Source organism: Ovis aries, chromosome 2, assembly GCF_016772045.2.
Source record: "Ovis aries strain OAR_USU_Benz2616 breed Rambouillet chromosome 2, ARS-UI_Ramb_v3.0, whole genome shotgun sequence".
Lineage (NCBI taxonomy): Eukaryota > Metazoa > Chordata > Mammalia > Artiodactyla > Bovidae > Ovis > Ovis aries.
In genome coordinates this window covers 83,877,747-83,897,315 of record NC_056055.1, presented here as the reverse complement: position 1 = coordinate 83,897,315, position 19,569 = coordinate 83,877,747, and positions in this window count along the sequence as shown.

The window sequence follows — 19,569 nt, the reverse complement described above, 5'->3', positions numbered from 1 at the left end:
TTGTCTGTTGTGATTTCTCCATTTTCATTTCTAATTTTGTTGATTTGGTTCTTCTCCCTTTGTTTCTTGATGAGTCTGGCAAATGGTTTGTCAATTTTATTTATCTTCTCAAAGAACCAGCTTTTAGCTTTGTTAATTTTTGCTATGGTCTCCTTTGTCTTTTTTGCATTTATTTCTGCCCTAACTTTTATGATATCTTTCCTTCTACTAACCCTGGGGTTCTTCATTTCCTCTTTTCCTATTTGCTTTAGGTGTAGAGTTAGATTATTTATTTGATTTTTCTCTTGTTTCTTGAGGTAAGCTTGTATTCCTATGAACCTTTCCCTTAGCACTGCTTTTACTGAATCCCATAGGTTTTGGGTTGTGTTTTCATTTTCATTCGTTTCTATGCATATTTTCATTTCTTCTATGATTTGTTGGTTATTCAGAAGCGTGTTTTTTAGCCTCCATATGTTTATATTTTTAATAGTTTTTTCCTGTAGTTGATATCTAATCTTACCACATTGTGATCAGAAAAGATGCTTGGAATGATTACAATTTTTTTGAATTTACAAAGGCTAGATTTATGGCCCAGGATGTGATCTATCCAGGAGAAGGCTCCGTATGCACTTGAGAAAAAGGTGAAATTCATTGTTTTGTTGTGAAATGTCCTATAGATATCAATTAGGTCTAACCGGCCCATTGTATCCTTTAAAGTTTGTGTTTCCTTGCTAATTTTCTGTTTAGTTGATCTATACATAGTTGTGAGTGGGGTATTAAGGTCTCCCACTATTCTTGTGTTACTGTTAATTTCCCCTTCCATACTTGTTAGCATTTGCCTTATGTATTGTGGTGCTCCTATGTTGGGTGCATATATATTTATAATTCTTATATCTGCTTCTTGGATTCTTTGCTCATTATGTAGTGTCTTTCTTTGTCTCTTTTCACAGCCTTCATTTCAAAGTCTATTTTATCTGATATGACTATTGCTACTCCTGCTTTCTTTTTGTCTCCATTTGCATGAAATATCTTTTCCAGCCCTTCACTTTCAGTCTGTATGTGTCCCTTGTTTTGAGGTGGGTCTCTTGTAGACAGCATATATAGGGGTCTTGTTCTGTATCCATTCAGCCAGTCTTTGTCTTTTTGGTTGGGGCATTCAACCCATTTACATTCAAGGTAATTATTGATAAGTATGATCCTGTTGCCATTTACTTTGTTGTTTTCGGTTCAAGTTTATACACCTTTTCTGTGTTTCTTGTTTAGAGAAGATCCTTTAGAATTTGTTGAAGAGCTGGTTTGGTGGTTCTGAATTCTCTCAGCTTTTGCTTGTCTGTGAAGCTTTTGATTTCTCCTTCATATTTGAATGAGATCCTTGCTGGGTACAGTAATCTGGGTTGTAGGTTTTTCTCTTTCATCACTTTAAGTATGTCCTGTCATTCCCTTCTTGCCTGAAGAGTTTCTATTGAAAGATCAGCTGTTATCCTTATGGGAATCCCCTTGTGTGTTATTTGTTGTTTTTCCCTTGCTGCTTTTAATATTTATTCTTTGTGTTTGATCTTCATTAATTTGAATAATTTGTGTGTTGGGGTGTTTTGCCTTGGGTTTTTCCTGTTTGAGACCCTCTGGGTTTCTTGGACTTGGGTGACTATTTCCTTACCCATTTTAGGTAAGTTTTCAACTATTATCTCCTCAAGTATTTCCTCATGGCCTTTCTTTTTGTCTTCTTCTGGGACTCCTACGATTCAAGTGTTGGGACATTTGACATTGTCCCAGGGGTCTCTGAGATTGTCCTCATTTCTTTTAATTCGTTTTTCTTTTTTCCTCTCTGCTTCGTTTATTCCTACCACTCTATCTTCCACTTCACTTATCCTATCTTCTGCCTCAGTTATTCTACTGTTGGTTCCCTCCAGAGTATTTTTGATCTCAGTTATTGCATTATTCATTATGATTTATTTATTATTTATATTCATTATTATTTATTTCTTCTAGGTCCTTGTTAAATATTTCTTGCATCGCTTATCAATCCTTGTCTCCAGACTATTTATCTGTAACTCCGTTTTGTCTTCAAGATTTTGAATCATTTTTACTATCATTATTCTGAATTCTTTTTCAGGTAGACTCTCTATCTCCTCCTCTTTCGTTTGGTTTGGTGGGCATTTATCGTATTCCTTTACCTGCTGAATATTTCTCTGCCTTTTCATCCTCTCTAGATTGCTGTGTTTGGGGTGGCCTTTCTGGATGCTGAAAGTTTGTGGTTCCTCTTTATTGTGGAGGTTCCTCCCTGCAGGTGAGGTTGGACGAGTGGCCTGTCAAGTTTTGCAGGTTAGGGAAGCTTGTGTTGGTGTTCCTGTGGGTGAAGCTGGATCTCTTCTCTCTGGAGTGCAATGAAGCGTCCAGTAGTGAGTTTTGAGGTGTCTATGGGGTTGGTGACTTTCGGCCACCTGTATTTTAATGCTTAGGGTTATGTTCCTATGTTGTTGGAGAATTAGCTTGGTATGTCTTGCTCTGAAATTTGTTGGCACTTGGGTGGAGCTTGGTTTCAGTGTAGGTATGGAGGCTTTTGGATTAGCTCTTGTCGATTAATATTCCCTGCAGTCAGGAGTTTTCTGATGTTCTCAAGTTCTGATTTTAAGCCTCCTGCCTCCGGTTTTTGGTCTTATTCTTACAGTAGTCTCAAGACTTCTCCACTGATACTGCACCAATGATAAAACATCTAGGTTAATGGAGAAAAGATTCTCCACAGTGAGGGACACCCAGAGAGGTTTGCAGAGTCACATGGAGGAGAGAAGAGGGAGGAGAGAGATAGATGTGATCAGGAGAAGAGGGGGAATCAAAAGGGGAGAGAAAAATCTAGTCAGTAAATAATTACCTATGTGCTCTCCACAGTCTGGAACACCCAGAGAGGTTCACAGAGTTACAAAGATAAGAGAACAGGGAAGAAGGAGATAGAGGTGACCAGGAGAAGAGGGGGAATAAAAAAGAGAGAGACAGATCTAGCCAGTAATCAGTTTCCTAAGTGTTCTCCACAGCCTAGAATACCCAAAGAGATTCACAGAGTTGGGTAGAGAAGAGAAGGGGGAGGGAGGGGATAGAGGTGACCGGGGGTAGAAAAAGGAGAGTCAAAAGGGGGAGAGGGCAATCAGGACAGTAATCACACTCCTAAGTAAAAATGGTTACTGAAGATAGGATTCTTAAAGGTACAAAATTGATAACAAATACCAAAAAACAAAGATTAAAAATCTAGAGTAGAGGTTAGACTCTCAAAAATACAATGTTAAAAAAACAAAATCACAAAAAGTATTAAAAATATAAAGGAAATTTGCTTTAAAAATAGGATCTTTTTTTTTTTTTTGCAAGGTAATCAGTTCAGTTCAGTTGCTTAGTCATGTCTGACTCTTTGCGACCCCATGAATCACAGCACACCAGGCCTCCCTGTCCATCACCAACTCCAGGAGATCACTCAAACTCATGTCCTTCGAGTTGGTGATGCCATCCAGATATCTCATCCTCTGTCATTCCCTTTTCCTCTTGCCCCCAATCCCTCCCAGCATCAGGGTCTTTCACAATGAGTCAACTCTTTGCATGAGGTGGCCAAAGTATTAGAGTTTCAGCTTTAGCATCAGTCTTTCCAATGAACGCCCAGAACTGATCTCCTTTAGGATGGACGGGTTGGATCTCCTGGCAGTCCAAGGGACTCTCAAGAGTCTCTCCAACACCACAGTTCAAAAACATCAATTCTTCAGTGCTCAACTTTCTTCACAGTCCAACTCTCACATCCATATGTGACCACTGGAAAAACCATAGCCTTGACTACATGGACCTTTGTTGGCAAAATATTATCTCTGCTTTTGAATATGCTATCTAGGTTGGTCATAACTTTTCTTCCAAGGATAAGCGTCTTTTAATTTCATGGCTGCAATCACCATCTGCAGTGATTTTGGAGCCCCCGAAACAACAAAGTCTGACACTGTTTCCACAGTTTCCCCATCTATTTGCCATGAAGTGATGGGACCAGACGCCATGATCTTAGTTTTCTGAATGTTGAGTTTTAAGCCAACTCTCTCACTCTCCTCTTTCACTTTCATAAGAGGCTTTTTAGTTCCTCTTCACTTTCTGCCATAAGGGTGGTGTCATCTGCATATCTGAGGTTATTGATATTTCTCCTGGCAATCTTGATTCCAGCTTGTGCTTCTTCCAGACCAGTGTTTCTCGTGATGTACTCTGCATAGAAGTTAAATAAGAAGGGTGACAATATACAGCCTTGATGTACTCCTTTTCCTATTTGGAACCAGTCTATTGTTCCATGTCCAGTTCTAACTGTTGCTTCCTGACCTGCATACAGATTTCTCAAGAGGAAGGTCAGGTGGTCTGGTATTCCCATCTCTTTCAGAATTTTCCACAGTTTATTGTGATCCACATGGTCAAAGGCTTTGGCATAGTCAATAAAGCAGAAATAGATGTTTTTCTGGAACTCTCTTGCTTTTTTCTTGATCCAGCGATGTTGGCAATTTGATCTCTGGTTCCTCTGCATTTTCTAAAGCTTGAAGGTAATAGTAGGTTATAAAAGTGAAAATTAAAGGAGTAATAAAGAACTTAATAATACAAAATGATAATAGTAAAACATATCTAGGAATTTCTCTGGAGCTTTTGAGGGCAGTGTGGGGTCAGTTCAGTTTCAGATAGTTCCTTTTTCCAGCTTATACTTCTTTTCATGGTCTATAGGCCCCTTCCAATGTAGTCAGTTGCTAACTATAGGGTTTTAATCTGTTGTACCTGTCACTTCCAAAGCAGTTCCCTCTTCTTTACTTTGGCTTCCTCTGTTTGCAAGTCTCTTCAGTGTCTAATTTCCACCCTGACCTGACACAAGGGGGCGAAGGTGATCACTTATTTAGGCTCACTTGTTCAGTTGTGCTGTGGGGAGGGAGGAACACTGCAAACAAATATCACTGGCGTGTGCGGGGAGTGCTCACAGTGTCTGGGCCACACTGGGTTTGCCCCTGCTCATGGCATGTGTGCTTTCCCAGTCTACACTCCTCAGGCTCCATGTTGCCTTGCAGGGGAACTGTCTAAAGCAGGCCCTGGGTTGCGTACATATCCCAGGTCTAAGCCACTCAGGCTCAGGTTCTCTGGTACTCCACAAAAGCACAGACTCATCTGGGCCTGAGTTTGTGCCCTTCCCAGGTGCGAGCAGTTCAGGCTACGAGGTGGTTGGCGAGCACACTCTCCCCAGGTGGGTGGTGCCATCTTATCACCTCCCTGGTTCCAGCCACTCAATTTCCTGGGTGTGCAGCAGGAGCACCATCTCAGGTCTGCCATGTGTCTCCTCTGGGGAGCTGATCTCAGGCTGCGGCCCTCCTGGTGGATGTCAAGTGTCCAGGATCCCAGGAAGACTTGGTTAGCAACTCAGAGCCTGCTTGCAGTTTGGTAGAGAATGCTGTCTCTGGGGCCAAGATTTCCCCTTGCCTTCCTTTTGAAGACAATGGGCAGCCTTTCTGGGTGCCTGGTGTCTTCTGCCAGCATTCAGAATTTGTTTTGTGGAATTTGCTCAGCGTTCAAGTGATCTTTCGATGAATTTGTTGGGGAGAAAGTGGTCTCCCTGTCCTATTCCTCTGCCATCTTAGGACTGCCCCAAGGGTTATGTTAACCAGCATTGTTTTTACAGATTTTTTGACCCTAAATATCCTGTCTCAGGTGATAAGAATGTTTTCCTCCTGGTGCAAGGAGGATACCTTCCACATGGGAGTTTTATGACCTGTTTCAGGGAAGAAGAGTAAGGAGTATGGGGTCAGAGTGATCTTTTTGCTTCTGCTGTTTTCTCAGATTCCTTCAGCTTAAGAGATTCAATATGCCATTCAGTGTTTTGGGGTAGTTGGTCCTGAACCCCATCACTACTGCTGATGTTCCCATCCACGCATCCTTACCAATACTTATTATCTATCATTCTAACTCTTTTTCGGGTTGGGGAGCACACTGTGAGGCATGTATCCAGACCAGAGATCAAACCTGTGCCCCTCAAGTGGAAGCTCTGAGCTCTGACCACTCGACCACCAGGGAATTCCTATCATTCTAATTCTTTTTTTTTTTTTTTTAATTCTAATTCTTAATGACAAGTTGTACGTGGTAATTTTTTAACCAGCAGTGGCACCCCACTCCAGGACTCTTGCCTGGAAAATCCCATGGACAGAGGAGCTTAGTAGGCTTCAGTCCATGGGGTCGTAAAGAGTCGGACATGACTGAGCAACTTCACTTTCACTTTTCACCTTCCTTCATTGGAGAAGGAAATGGCAACCCACTCCAATGTTTTTGCCTGGAGAATCCCAGGGATGGGGAGACTTCTGGGCTGCCGTCTATGGGGTCGCACAGAGTTGGACGTGACTGGAGCGACTTAACAGCAGCAATAGAAAACTAATACAAAAAAAAATTTTTTTTTTTACGTAAGTATACATGTGTGACACCATCGTCTCCAACACAGAGGTTGGAGGCAAGTGCCTTGAAGAGGAGAGTGGGAGCATGGAAATGGCTTGAGGCTGATGGTCTGAAGGCAGAGGCTTCAACAACAGACTTCTTTGAAAGGAGCCAGAGCAGAACACAGGCTTCCCTGGTGGCAAGACTCTACTTGCAATGCAGGAGACCTGGGTTCAATCCCTGGGTTGGGAAGATCCCCTGGAAAAGAAAATGGAAACCCACTCCAGTATTCTTGCCTGGAGAATTACATGGACAGAGGAGCCTGGTGGGCTACAGTGCATGAGGTCCCAAAGAGTCGGCCATGTCTGAATGAAAAGAGCAGAACATAAAGGTGATGCTAGATGTCAACAGGGTTCCTGAATATGACTAGGAGACTTTGCAAGGAGATGGTTGATTTTGAGGACATGACCACCATGTGATTACTTTTGGATTGGACGAGCTGGGAAATAGGTAATTACTTTCTGTTCCTTCCCCTCCTTGACTCTGTAGCTTAAGGACTGTATGTTACATGTGGCTAGGTCTTAGAATATTTCTTGGCCTAAAGTAAGTACTCATTAAATGTTTGTTGGATAGAGAACTACATTCTCCTGACATTCTTTTCTATTTGCAAAATGGACAATTTTCTCCTATATTGAAATGACATTTATTTTTGCCTTTTACCTCAAAGTCCCAGCTACTGCTTAACTCTAAACTTCACTTCACTGCCAACTTTGGCTTACAAATGTTCAACACTGGACATCTCAGTTTCAATACAGTTCCCACAATTTGGTCTCAATCTTCTATATTCTGATCTCATAGCACTTTGTAATGCACATATTTGGGGTTTAGGACATGACCTTGAGTCAGAAGCCCCTGGTCTTGGTGAGTGGTTCCTGTAGCACCTCTCCCTCTGATTGATACCTCCTCCAGCCCTAATTAGCCCTGAGAAGCCCTGCTTACCTTTTGAGACAAGGTCACCTCAACAAGGTCAACTTCTTCATCCCCTCAGGCAGAATTAGTCAACCCTTTTTTAGCTTCCCAGCACTTTATTTTCACTCTAACAGACCTTACACTGAGATCTAATTTTTCTCTTAACATGTTTCTTTTGCAGTGAAGAAAAGCCATCTCATCAAGGAGCTTATCCGGGTCCTCACTGGCTAACACAGTGCCTAGCACACCGGTGATGCTTGTTTTCATCAGTTTTCCAGAGAAACAAAACCAATTACATAAATAGATAGGTAGGTAGATAGATTTTCAAGAATTGGCTTACGTGATTTTGGGAGCTGGCAAGACTGAAATTAGTAGACTAGATATTCAGGTAACATTTGGTATCATAGTCTTGAGTCTGAAATCCACCAGGTAGGCTTGCAAGCTAGAAACCCAAGCTGAGTCTCTCTGTAGCAGTCTTTAGGCATAATAGCTTCTTCTCAGTAACATCTTGGCCAACATTTAACCAAACAATTGGCATCATAACCCCACCAAGTTGACACATAAAGTTAACCATCTCAGTGCTCAATAAACATTTATTTGAAAAAATAAATAGATGTCTAATAAGCCTTCCAGAAGTCCAGAGAAGAGAGAAATGGACTTTGGCATAGATTTTCAAACTTAAAATGTTCTCAAGTGATAGAATAAGCATGTTCATTCATTGAGGAGGTAACCATCAGAACCACCCCCCTCTCCCACCAAAAAAACAAAAATAGAGCCAGAGAGAAAGAACTAGAGAGGATATACACGACTGTGAGTCAGACAAATTGCTATACTTGGACGCATGCAATGTATCTATCCAATTAATTTTATTCCTCGGAGAAGGCAATGGCAACCCACTCCAGTATCCAATTAATTTTATTCCAGAGGGTAGCAAAATGGCTCTATAATAAACTTGAATAAAAATTATTTATTTTACCATTAATTGATGTGGCACCAACAAAAACACTGTCAGAGACAAACAAGAATGCTTTAAAGTGATTCTTTGTAGAGACTAAAAATGACTAATTCCAGAGTGTCATCTCCAGGTTTTGACTGGGGTGTGAAGCCAGCATGGTGCCGGAACGACTGAGACTGAGGGCCCTGCCTGGACAGAGCCTTCTTTCATAAAATGGTGTTTCCCAGGCTGGACTCTTCCCCTCAAGTCTCTCAGGAGGCAAGAGGAGAAAGATTAGGGACTTTTACAGAAAAAAAGAGTTCCCTCATGTATAAGTTGGGCATAATAATAATAATGAGAAATATTAAGCTGAGCCATATGAAATCACTGATGTTCAACCATTTCTGGATTCCAGCAATGGCAGTTTCACGTGAGTAAGCAAAATAGGTGAGCTATTAAGCAAAGAGTAGAGGTACACGGTAGGTGATCGGTGACTGCTGCCTCTCATCTTTGTCATGAGGCTTGGGCTGGAGGCTGAGGCGGACCCTGGTCTAGAGGAACCAAAGGTAACTCAGCCCCCGAGGTGGACAGGGGGGGTTCTTCCTCCAAAATACCCTGGTTCAGTACACTGAGGAAAAAGAATCTTGAGGTCGAAAAGACTAGGACCACATGGAAAAATGAATGGGAAGCTGATGGACCAAAGTCCTTATTTGTTCAGTATGATAAATTGCAGAAGCAACAGTGACTGTTTTTTCCTACAGTTACACCCTTAAGTGCACAGACATGGAGAAATGAAAGGGACTGCAGTTCTCAAAAGTCACACAGAGGAACAAAAAATGAGAAACAAGAGGGGTGGGATAATACTGACGCTATCATCAGCTCCTCAACCCATCACATTGAAATCAAATTATTGCTAATTAAATAAATGTGTGAATGTTTCACAATTTTCATAATGCCTCTGTTAGCGTTACCATCCCTGCTTTACAGAGAAGGAAACCAAAGGGGAAGAGATTAGGTAATTAAAAAAAAATTATTCCAGTTAAGTCAAGTGCTATTTCCCACTAGTTGTTAAGAATGCCGTGTAGTACGTAGACAACTGGCTTTCAGTACATTTCTTCTCTCGATTTCATAAATTCTCTTTTCATAGAAAATGACTGCTTGAGTAGTCTCAGTAAAGCACATTCTGTTTCATGTTGTCACATGCTCAGCTTCCCCAGGGCACTATGTAAGTGTGACTTTCCAAATTGACTTTCTTATGCAATTGCCAATTATTTCTTCCTGTTCTAGAATATCTATTTTTCATTGAATGATTTTTATTATTTAGGCTATGTTCACATTGTCTAAAACTCCAATTGAACAAGTATGCAAAATGGGGGAAAATTCTTCTGTGCTTCAGAAGGTAGAGTCTAATAGTCATGTTAGTAATGTTCATGAATGCAAGCTGCTGGCCTATCAGCTTTTCCATCAAAGAAGAAAACAATAGAAATATCTAATGGTTTGAATTGGATTTTTTTTTAAAGATTAATCTGAAGGGTAAACAGCATCTTTTTCTGCATATAGCATCCATGCTGTCTCATTACAGAAACTTTGAAAATTGTAGAACAATATAAAGAAGAAATAATAATTCAAAATTCTTCTTCCATGAAAGAACCACTGTGAACCTTGCTATGGTTGCTTCACTTCAGCTTGGAAAAGAGGTTCTTTCAGATTAAAAGAATCCTGCTGCAAAATAATCAGTGAAATGATTTTCCAAAATTCAAGGGAGAAAGGTGAACTGGTTGGTAATCATTTAATGCTTTCTACACTTCCTCAGTTCAGTTCAGTCGCTCAGTCGTGTCCAACTCTTTGCGACCCCTGTAGTACGCCAGGCTTCCGTGTCCATCACCAAATCCCAGAGCTTGCTCAAACTCATGTCCATTGAGTTGGTGATGCCATCTAACCATCTCCTCCTCTGTTGTCCCCTTCTCCTCCTACTTTCAATCTTTCCCAGCATCAGGGTCTTTTCCAATGAGTCTGTTCTTAGCCTCAGGTGGCCAAACCCTTCCTCAGATATAGTCATTTCTTAGTCCAGAGGACAGTGTAAACTTTGAGATTGCTACAAAATGCTTTCAGGCTCTCATGTAGTGTTAGTGTTAGTTGCTCAGTCATGCCCCACTCTTTGGACCCCATGAACCATAGCCCTCCAGGCTTTTCTGTCCATGGAATTCTCCAGGCTAGAATTCTGGAGAGGGTAGATCTCCGGGGGACCTTCCCTATCCCAGGATCAAACCCTCGTCTCCTGCATTTCAGGTGGATTCTTTACTGTCTGAGCCACCAGGGAAGCCCTCAGGCTCTCATAGATAAAACATTTTTGCTAATGAAGCAACTGACAAACAACTAATCTCAAAAATATACAAGCAACTTATGCAGCTCAATTCCAGAAAAATAAATGACCCAATCAAAAAATGGGCCAAAGAACTAAATAGACATTTCTCCAAAGAAGACATATGGATGGCTAACAAACACATGAAAAGATGCTCAACATCACTCATTATTAGAGAAATGCAAATCAAAACCACAATGAGGTACCACTTCACACCAGTCAGAATGTCTGTGATCCAAAAATCTGCAAGCAAGAAATGCTGGAGAGGGTGTGGAGAAAAGGGAACCCTCCTATACTGTTGGTGGGAATGCAAACTAGTACAGCCACTTTGGAGAACAGTGTGGAGATTCCTTAAAAAATTGCAAATAGAACTACCTTATGACCCAGCAATCCCACCGCTGGGCATACACACCGAGGAAACCAGAATTGAAAGAGACACATGTACCCCAATGTTCATCGCAGCACTGTTTATAATAGTCAGGACATGGAAACAGCCTAGATGTCCATCAGCAGATGAATGGATAAGAAAGCTGTGGTACATATACACAATGGAGTATTACTCAGCCGTTAAAAAGAATACATTTGAATCAGTTCTGATGAGATGGATGAAACTGGAGCCAATTATACAGAGTGAAGTAAGCCAGAAAGAAAAACACCAATACAGTATACTAACACATATATATGGAATTTAGAAAGATGGCAATGACGACCCTGTATGCAAGACAGCAAAAGAGACACAGGTGTGTAGAACGGACTTTTGGACTCAGAGGGAGAGGGTGGGATGATTTGGGAGAATGGCATTGTAACATGTATACTATCATGTAAGAATCGAATCACCAGTCTATGTCCGACGCAGGATACAGCATGCTTGGGGCGGGTCACGGTGATGACCCAGAGAGATGTTATGGGGAGGGAGGTGGGAGAGGGGTTCATGTTTGGGAACGCATGTACACCCGTGGGGGATTCATGTCAATGTATGGCAAAACCAATACAGTATTGTAAAGTAAAATAAAGTCAAAATAAAAATTAAAAAACAAACAAACAAAAAACATTTTTGCTAGAGTCGCTACATTAATGAGCAATACCAGCCAAATGTCAAGGTCATCGAATCTTTTTGAAATTGGGCATACTCCTGAATATTATAGTAGAACTGTGGAATTTGTAATTTGAGGGCTTTTTTTGGTGGGGGGTAATTTTGATTTAAGTGCAACTGATTTCCATGAATGCTTCTACTGGTGCAAACATTTTGGGAAAGGGACAAATGAATAAATGATGATCTAGCTTTGAAGTAACTGAAGAGAGGGACAAAGATTGGAGGATTGGTGTTCTGCCCAGCTCTCTGCAGGGGCTGAGCTAGAAGCTGGAGGAGCTGATTTATTGAGAAACTTTAGGGCGTTGAGACCTTGCTCCTTCAGAGTTCGTGGCACATGATGACACAGAGCTGGGGCAGAGGCCAGCCTTTTCGAGCACCGGGGTTAGATGTGGGAGAGAGCATATTAGGGGCTGATATTGGAGATCTCCCAAAGATATCGTTAGCAGCAACCCTAGGGGAGACACTCCAAATGGCCTAACAGGCAGGGGCTGTCCTAGGAGGAAGACAATGAGAGGAAGCCAGTAGATCTCCCAGGAAATTAGAGAGGAGGTGGAGGGAGGATTTTGCAAGGATGGTTAGAGATTCTGTCTGAGGAAAGAGTGCAAAATTGGACACCAGGTACTTTCTTAGGAACTGCAGTTGGCTGCTAATGCAGAGACCTGAAACCACAGAAGCCTAAACAAGATGGGCTAGAGTGTCACCTGTGTCCTGGGTTTATTCTCCATACCCTTAACAAGGGACATAGGGTCTTTCGTGGTTTCAAGACAGGTACTGCTGTTCCTCCTACCACAATCACTTTGGCAGAAGATGATAAAACGGATATTAGTTTGCTAGTGCTATTATAACAAAGTACCATGGACTGGGTGGCTTAAACAACAGAAATGTATCATAGTTCTGAAGGCTAGAAGCCAGAGGTCAAGGTGTTGACAAGGTTAGTTCCTTCTGAGGCCACTCTCCTTGTAGATGGCCACCTTCTCCTTGTGTCTTTTCACTGTACTCTCTCTTTGTCTCTCTATGTCTGTGTCCCAATCTCCTCTTCTTATAAAGACACCAGTCATATTGGATTAGGAGCTACCCTTATAACTTAATTCCCGTTTTAACTTAATTCCCTCTTTAGGAGCCCTGTATCCAAATGCAATCACATTCTAGGGATTAGGGCTTTTCCATATGAATGTTGGAAGGGAACACAATTCAGCTGGTAACAAAGGAGGAAAGGTGGAAGGGTGGGTCTCAGCTGACAGCCCTCTTTTAATACACTTTTCATGAAGCCTCGGCCCACAACAATTCACTCTTACTGGTCAGGCTGTCCTTCCTGGAAAGGTGGTAAATGTAGTATTTTATGACTCAATACATGGCTGTTTCACTTATTAAACTTGGGTTTGGGTTTGGGTTGGTAAAGAAAAAGAGGAAATGGATATGCAAATGATCTAGCCAGATCAGGGTAATGAAGTTATTCTGACTCAGTGACCCTATAACACATGGCTGGATAGACTGTGAAAACAAATGCTGGGATGAGGAATAAGCAGATCCCCTTTCCAGACACTGCAGTGTCCAAGCGTCCATCCCCAGTGATACGGTAGGAGGGGAGGAGATGTGAACTGTGGTTGGAAGGATGTCCTGGGCCCAAATTCCCCTGCAGGATGGATGGATCATCCAGGCAAGCAGTGACTCAAAATCAAACCTGAAAGGAGGGACTTCCCTGGTGGGCCAGTGAGTGGCAAAGACTCCACATTCCCAATGTCGGAGGCCCCGGCTCAATCCGTGGTCAGAGAACTAGATCCCACATGCCGCAATTAAGAGTTCACGTGCTGTAACAGAGATGGAAGGTCCCGCGTGCTGCAACTAGACCCAGTGCAGCCAAAAAAAAAAAAAAAACCTGAAAGGAAATGGAAGCAAAGAGAAGAGAATGAAGGAGAGAAAAGAGAGGACAGGTGGAGGGAGGCAGAAAAGGAGGGAAAGAGAGATCATGAACAAGCATGGAGGCAGCGTCAGGGTTGGGGCGGGGGTGTTGGGCAGGTCAGCTGGGAGTAGTCCTAATGAAAACCCGGCAGGCTTGCAGTGGAAAGCTCCAGTTCTTTGTTACTTCTTTGGAGAAGAGGGAATTCTCCTATTTGGTGTTAACCTCTGCTCATCTACCAGCTTCCTGAGTTCTGGGTCATTGATTTCCCATGCTGCTACGATGACTACTGTAAATATTGGGCTAATTTTTCTCATTTCTATCAGGCCACTGTCCTCGATCCCTATGCCTTGGTCCTTGTGCATGTATTAGTCATTGAGATTTTTATTGCAAAATGTTATTGGACTTCCGATGCAAATTCAGCAGTGCCCTTTCTATCTGCTGAGGTCCCCAGAGTGGGAGGGAAAGAGGGTGTTACCACAGTGATAAGATGACTGGTGAACACAAAGCTAAGCACCCTCCTGTAGAAGGGCAGGAAGAAGTGGTTCATTACTCTCTCCCCTGATGAGTCATAGCCGATTTAAATAACTCCTTCACTTTCCGTTAAAAGCTGATGTCTACTGGGAAAGAAAGTCAGAGCAATGTTCAAAGTGGCAAAGGATTGTTCTTCGACCAATATCATCTTGATTTTCTGTTGTAAGATTCTAACTAAGATATTGGTGGGAATTCCCTGGCAGTCCAATGGTCAGGACTCTGTGCTTCAACTGCAGGAGAATCAAGAGATGGGGATTTGCTTCCTGGGTTGGGAAGATTCCCTGGAGGAAGGCATGGCAACCCACACCAGTATTCTTGCCTGGAGAATCCCATGGATAGAGGAGCCTGGTGGGCTACAGTCCATAGTGTTGCAAAGAGTCAGACAAGACTGAAGTGACTTCGCAGAGCACAAATAAAATTCATCAGTTCTAGTCCTCGGTATTTACCTATGAGAAATGAAAAGTTATGGTGAAGTAAAACCTGTATGTGAGTGTTGCTATCTACTTCATTCATAATCACCAAGAATGGAAACAACCCAAATATGCTCCAAATGGTGAATGAAGAAACATATTGTGTTTCATTCATGCAATGCAATATTACTCAACAACAAAAAGGAAAAGACTATTGGTACACATGATAACATGGATACATCTCAAAGGTATCATGCTGAAAAAAGAAGCCAATTTCGAAAGTCTTCATGAATCTTTTTAAAGGTTCATGGGAAGGTTCTAGGGAAGGCAAAACTGTAGGAATAGAAAACAGATCAGCGGTTGCCAGTGCCTGAGTTGGGGATAGGAATGACAACAGAGAAGCATGAAGGAAATTGTTGGGGTGAAGGAACTTTTCTACATCTTGATTATGGTTATGAGACCATAAGTTCTTGTCAAAACTCATAAATCTATACACTAGGAAGGATGATTTTAGTGTATACAAATTATACCTTAGGGAATATGATATTAAAAAACCCTTAGTCCTTTTATGGTCATTCTTGTAATCTTTTATTTTGTGGGAAGATGTGGTAGAAAAAAAATGAATTTTAGTAAATCATTACATTTTTCAGAAGTACTTGATGGACTATAACAAAAATTTTATCTGGGATAACCAAAATTTTCTGTGAACCAGAAATTCTCATTTATTTCAGTTTTATTTATAGATTATTTTAGAATAGGAACATTTTGTAACTAATGTAGTGGGCAAAATCAACATATGAATGGTAGGTTATATTTAAACTTAATCGAAGTTATGTTTGGTAAACAGAAATTTGCTTTTTAAATAGCTATATCCAGTGATCTAGTGATTTTCCACTTAGTAGTGTATTCAAAGAAACCAATTAGAGCATACAGGACATTCATGCAAATTTTGTTTATAGCAGTGAAAAATGAGAAGTAACCTAAATGATCATCTATAAAAGATTGGTGACATAAGCAATGTGTGTGTGTGTGTTTAAGTCACGTCCAACTCTTTGCAACCCCATGGACTGTATAGTCCATGGAATTCTCTAGGCCAGAATACTGGAATGGGTAGCCTTTCCCTTCTCCAGGGGATCTTCCCAACCCAGGAATAAAATCAGGGTCTCCTACATGCTGAGGATTTTTTACCAGCTGAGCAATCCATTAAAAACTATAGGACTATATTTATTAACACAGAAAGCGGGCATGATATAATAAGTGAAAAAACGGGCCACAAAGCAGAATATTGTGTTGTGATTTCATTTTTAAAAAATGCATGTGAGTGCGTATATTTTGTGAGTATATTTAGAAAAAATCTTGGAAGCTTAGAACAAACTATGAAAGTGGTAAAGTATTTACTCGTGGTAGGACTACAGAGCCAACACTTTACATTAAGATGCTTTTTAATTTGAAAAACAAATCTATTTCCACTTTTTCAAAGGAACAAGACTTGTTTTCTGTTGCCGCACCCATCACCAAATCATTAAATACTTGAAAATAATGGATATCATGTGAGTGAAAAAAAAGTTTTACTTATATAAACATGGCTAATCCAGGCAGTTTAGCCTTTATAAATACAGTATATGACTGAAGGAAAAAATTAGAGAGGGGTGTAGGAGTTCAGCACATGCAACAAGGATATGTAAAAATAGCACAGTGGCCCATTGACCTCAAAAAAATGCTAGCAAAAATATACTCTCTGGAAGTAAATACTGCAAATAGCAAGGCCAGGAAATCTCAACTCATTCCACAATGAGAAGTAACAAGAGAACCGGCATGACACCAATACTAAAATCCTGAAAGACAAAAAGTGGGAAAGAGCATGTACACACTGGCATATTGAAAATATATAACCAACAAGGACCTACAGTACAGCACAGGGAACTCTGCTCAATGTTATGTGGCAGCTGGATGGGAGGGGAGTTTAGGGGAGAGTGGATACATGTATATGTACAGCTAAATCCCTTTGCTGTTTGTCTGAAACTATCACAACATTATCTGTTAATCAGCTATACCCCAATACAAAATAAAAAATTAAAAAAAAAAAATAAGAAAGAGCAGCAAAACCAACCTAGAAAATAAGCTGAAAATAGTGATGAAGAAAATCAGTAAACATGCTAAGAATTTTTTTTTAAAATATAAAGCATTGCTTCTCTAAAGAAAACACAAATGTAGAAATGCAAGAACTTATGACCAAGATGAAAAGAAAAAGGAGGACATGGCCAGAAGCAGGAGGAAATGAAATATGGGCTGGAGTTTATTCTAGAAGTCTGAAGACTGGAAATACATTAATAAGTTTTATCATATTAGTAGATTAGATGAAGAAACTCATATAACTGTCTCTATAGATGCTGAAAATACATCTGACCAAATTAAACAACTATGGTTGATGAAAATACTGAAAGAAATACAGATAACATGGTAAAATAAATTGATTTCAGCTTGAAACCCAATGTCATGCTTTATGGCAGAACTTAAAACATTTCTGATATAATCACGAACAAGATAAAAATGTTCATTGTCACTACTGTTATTTAGCAGAGTGCTGGAGATGTTAGCTGATGCAGTTAGACAAGAGGAAGAGATTAGATGTATAAAAATTAGAAAGTGAAACTACCACTATTGGCAGAAGTTATGATTGCAAAACTTGGGAAACACAAAATAATTGAACAAGAAACTACTTTACCTGATAAAATCAATGTTAGGTACAAGCATAATAACATATATGTACAAATCACAATCAGATAAAAGGAAGAAAACCTCATTTAAAACAGCAACAATGACAAGAAAAGTAAAATACCTAGGAATAGACTAAAAAAAAAAAAATGTTGCAAGACCCATATGAGGATGAATTTCTCTTAAAGAGTGAAAGAAATCTTGACCAAATAGCAGGACATATAATGTTCTTGGAAGGTAGAAGTCACCATTATGAATATCTTAATTCTCCTTAAGGTAACATAAATTTAATTCACTTTCCACGAAGATTTATTTTGTTGAAAATGTTTTAGTTTTGAAAACTTGATCTTAAATCACATATAAAACATTAGCTTATAAAACCTGAAAATAAAAGCAATGATAGAAGCTGCTCCCAGTTTGGAGACTCCCAAGCATAAAAATGGCAACCCACTCCAGTATTCTTGCCTGGGAAATCCCATGGACAGAGGAGCCTGGCGGGCTACAGTCCATGGGGTTGCAAAAGAGTTGGACATGACCTAGCGGCTAAACAACAAACAAATAAAGCATAAAATACTGCTTAAAAGACAGCTACTTGCATTGATTAATCTGTCATCAATTTAAGTTGTTTTGTCAAATGGGTATGCTGTTACCTTTCATTGTATTAAACCACATTCTCAAGTCTATAAAGCAACCAATTAATACTTTTTTTCCCATGTGATGCACTCCTCAAGGGCTATTTTTTTTTTTTTAACAATACTAGGAAAACAAACATTACATTGGCTGCTTTGATTCTGAAAAAAATGCAGATGGTTAAAGTGACTTTGAAATGGTGGTACCATTGACCAGTTTCTTCCCCTCCTATGTTAACAGCTCTTCTGTTTTGTGAGTGAGTTGTTTCAACTCTGGCTGTGCTTGGATAATTTTTAAAAAAGAAGAAGCCAACAAAGCTGAGTCCAGCTCTAATCCAGAAAAACTGAATCAGAATCTCTGAGATGGAGTCAACTGGGGCTTTTTTTTTTAAATTGCCATATCGAACTCCTCCCCTTCTGCTTCCTCCTCTTTCTTCTCCTGAAATTTAAGAAATAAAAGTTAATAATGCATCTGAAGCTCGTCGTGTAAACTTTCACCCATAGAGAGGTATATACTGTCCTCATTGTCTCTTTTCATGTAGGAGATTTTCATAGGCCTTTTGACTTACAAGCTGACTTAGAGCATCATTCTCCTCATTGCCACCTTCCAAGCACAGTTATTAAAGCTCCCATATAAAGAGCAGCTGTATTATTCCCATATTTCTTACTCTGAACAATGTACACCAACAAACGATCATTTCAATCAGGAGCTGTTGCTTCTACTAAAATTTGCTTCTAAATTGATTTGCTGTATACAGATTTATCCCAGGCTATACTTGCTATTTTATCCTTCATAGCTATTTTTGTCACATAATTAGTAGGAATAAAATTGAATGAAGATATTTTGAAAGTAAATAAAGGTTCTTGAGAATTACTGACATAGTTGGGAATTTCTCAACTCAGGGTATATGTCTAAAGAAATCAGCTTCCTAGGTGGTTTAAACCGAGGAGAGGTGTAGTCATGGTGGGAAAGTGACATATCCTGGGTGCTTAGGCTTGTTCTATCTCCTATGGTGAATAGGCATGCATAATTGATATGAAAAATTGAGTTCTACAAGTTATTGATATTTGAGTTAAGGAATATGGACTTTATTTATTTTATTTTATTTTATTTTATTTTTTTACAATTAAATTTACATTTTATTAAAATGACATCTATAGAAGCAAAATATCTAAATACATATTATCTGTTCCACCTATCATGTAAATTGCTCTAACTGTCACAAGTCTTAGCTTATTATTACTACTTAAAATTCAGCTCATCCTGACTAGATTCCTGGGCCAATCTTCTCAAATACTTGTTTTATTATAAATTTCCTTTTATTTAAACAACTGTCAGTTAGTAATAATACAGGATTAAGAGTGGTTAACAACTGAGAAATTATAAGGAAAATGTAATTATTGGGTTAGAAAATACAGCATTCAGCAGAGCAAATTTCAAGAGTGAACATACAGACACTTATGTTTCTGAAAAGGCTGAATCGCACAGCCCAACACAATGTGAGTCAAAGAAGCAAAAAAAAGAAGGGAGGGGCCACAAGAGGCAAAGTATTTTATTCTAGTGTCCCCTAAATTGACTGTGGAAGTAAAAAGTTTCTACATTAAAAAAGTTTATATAAATTATATGAATAGTAATTTTCAT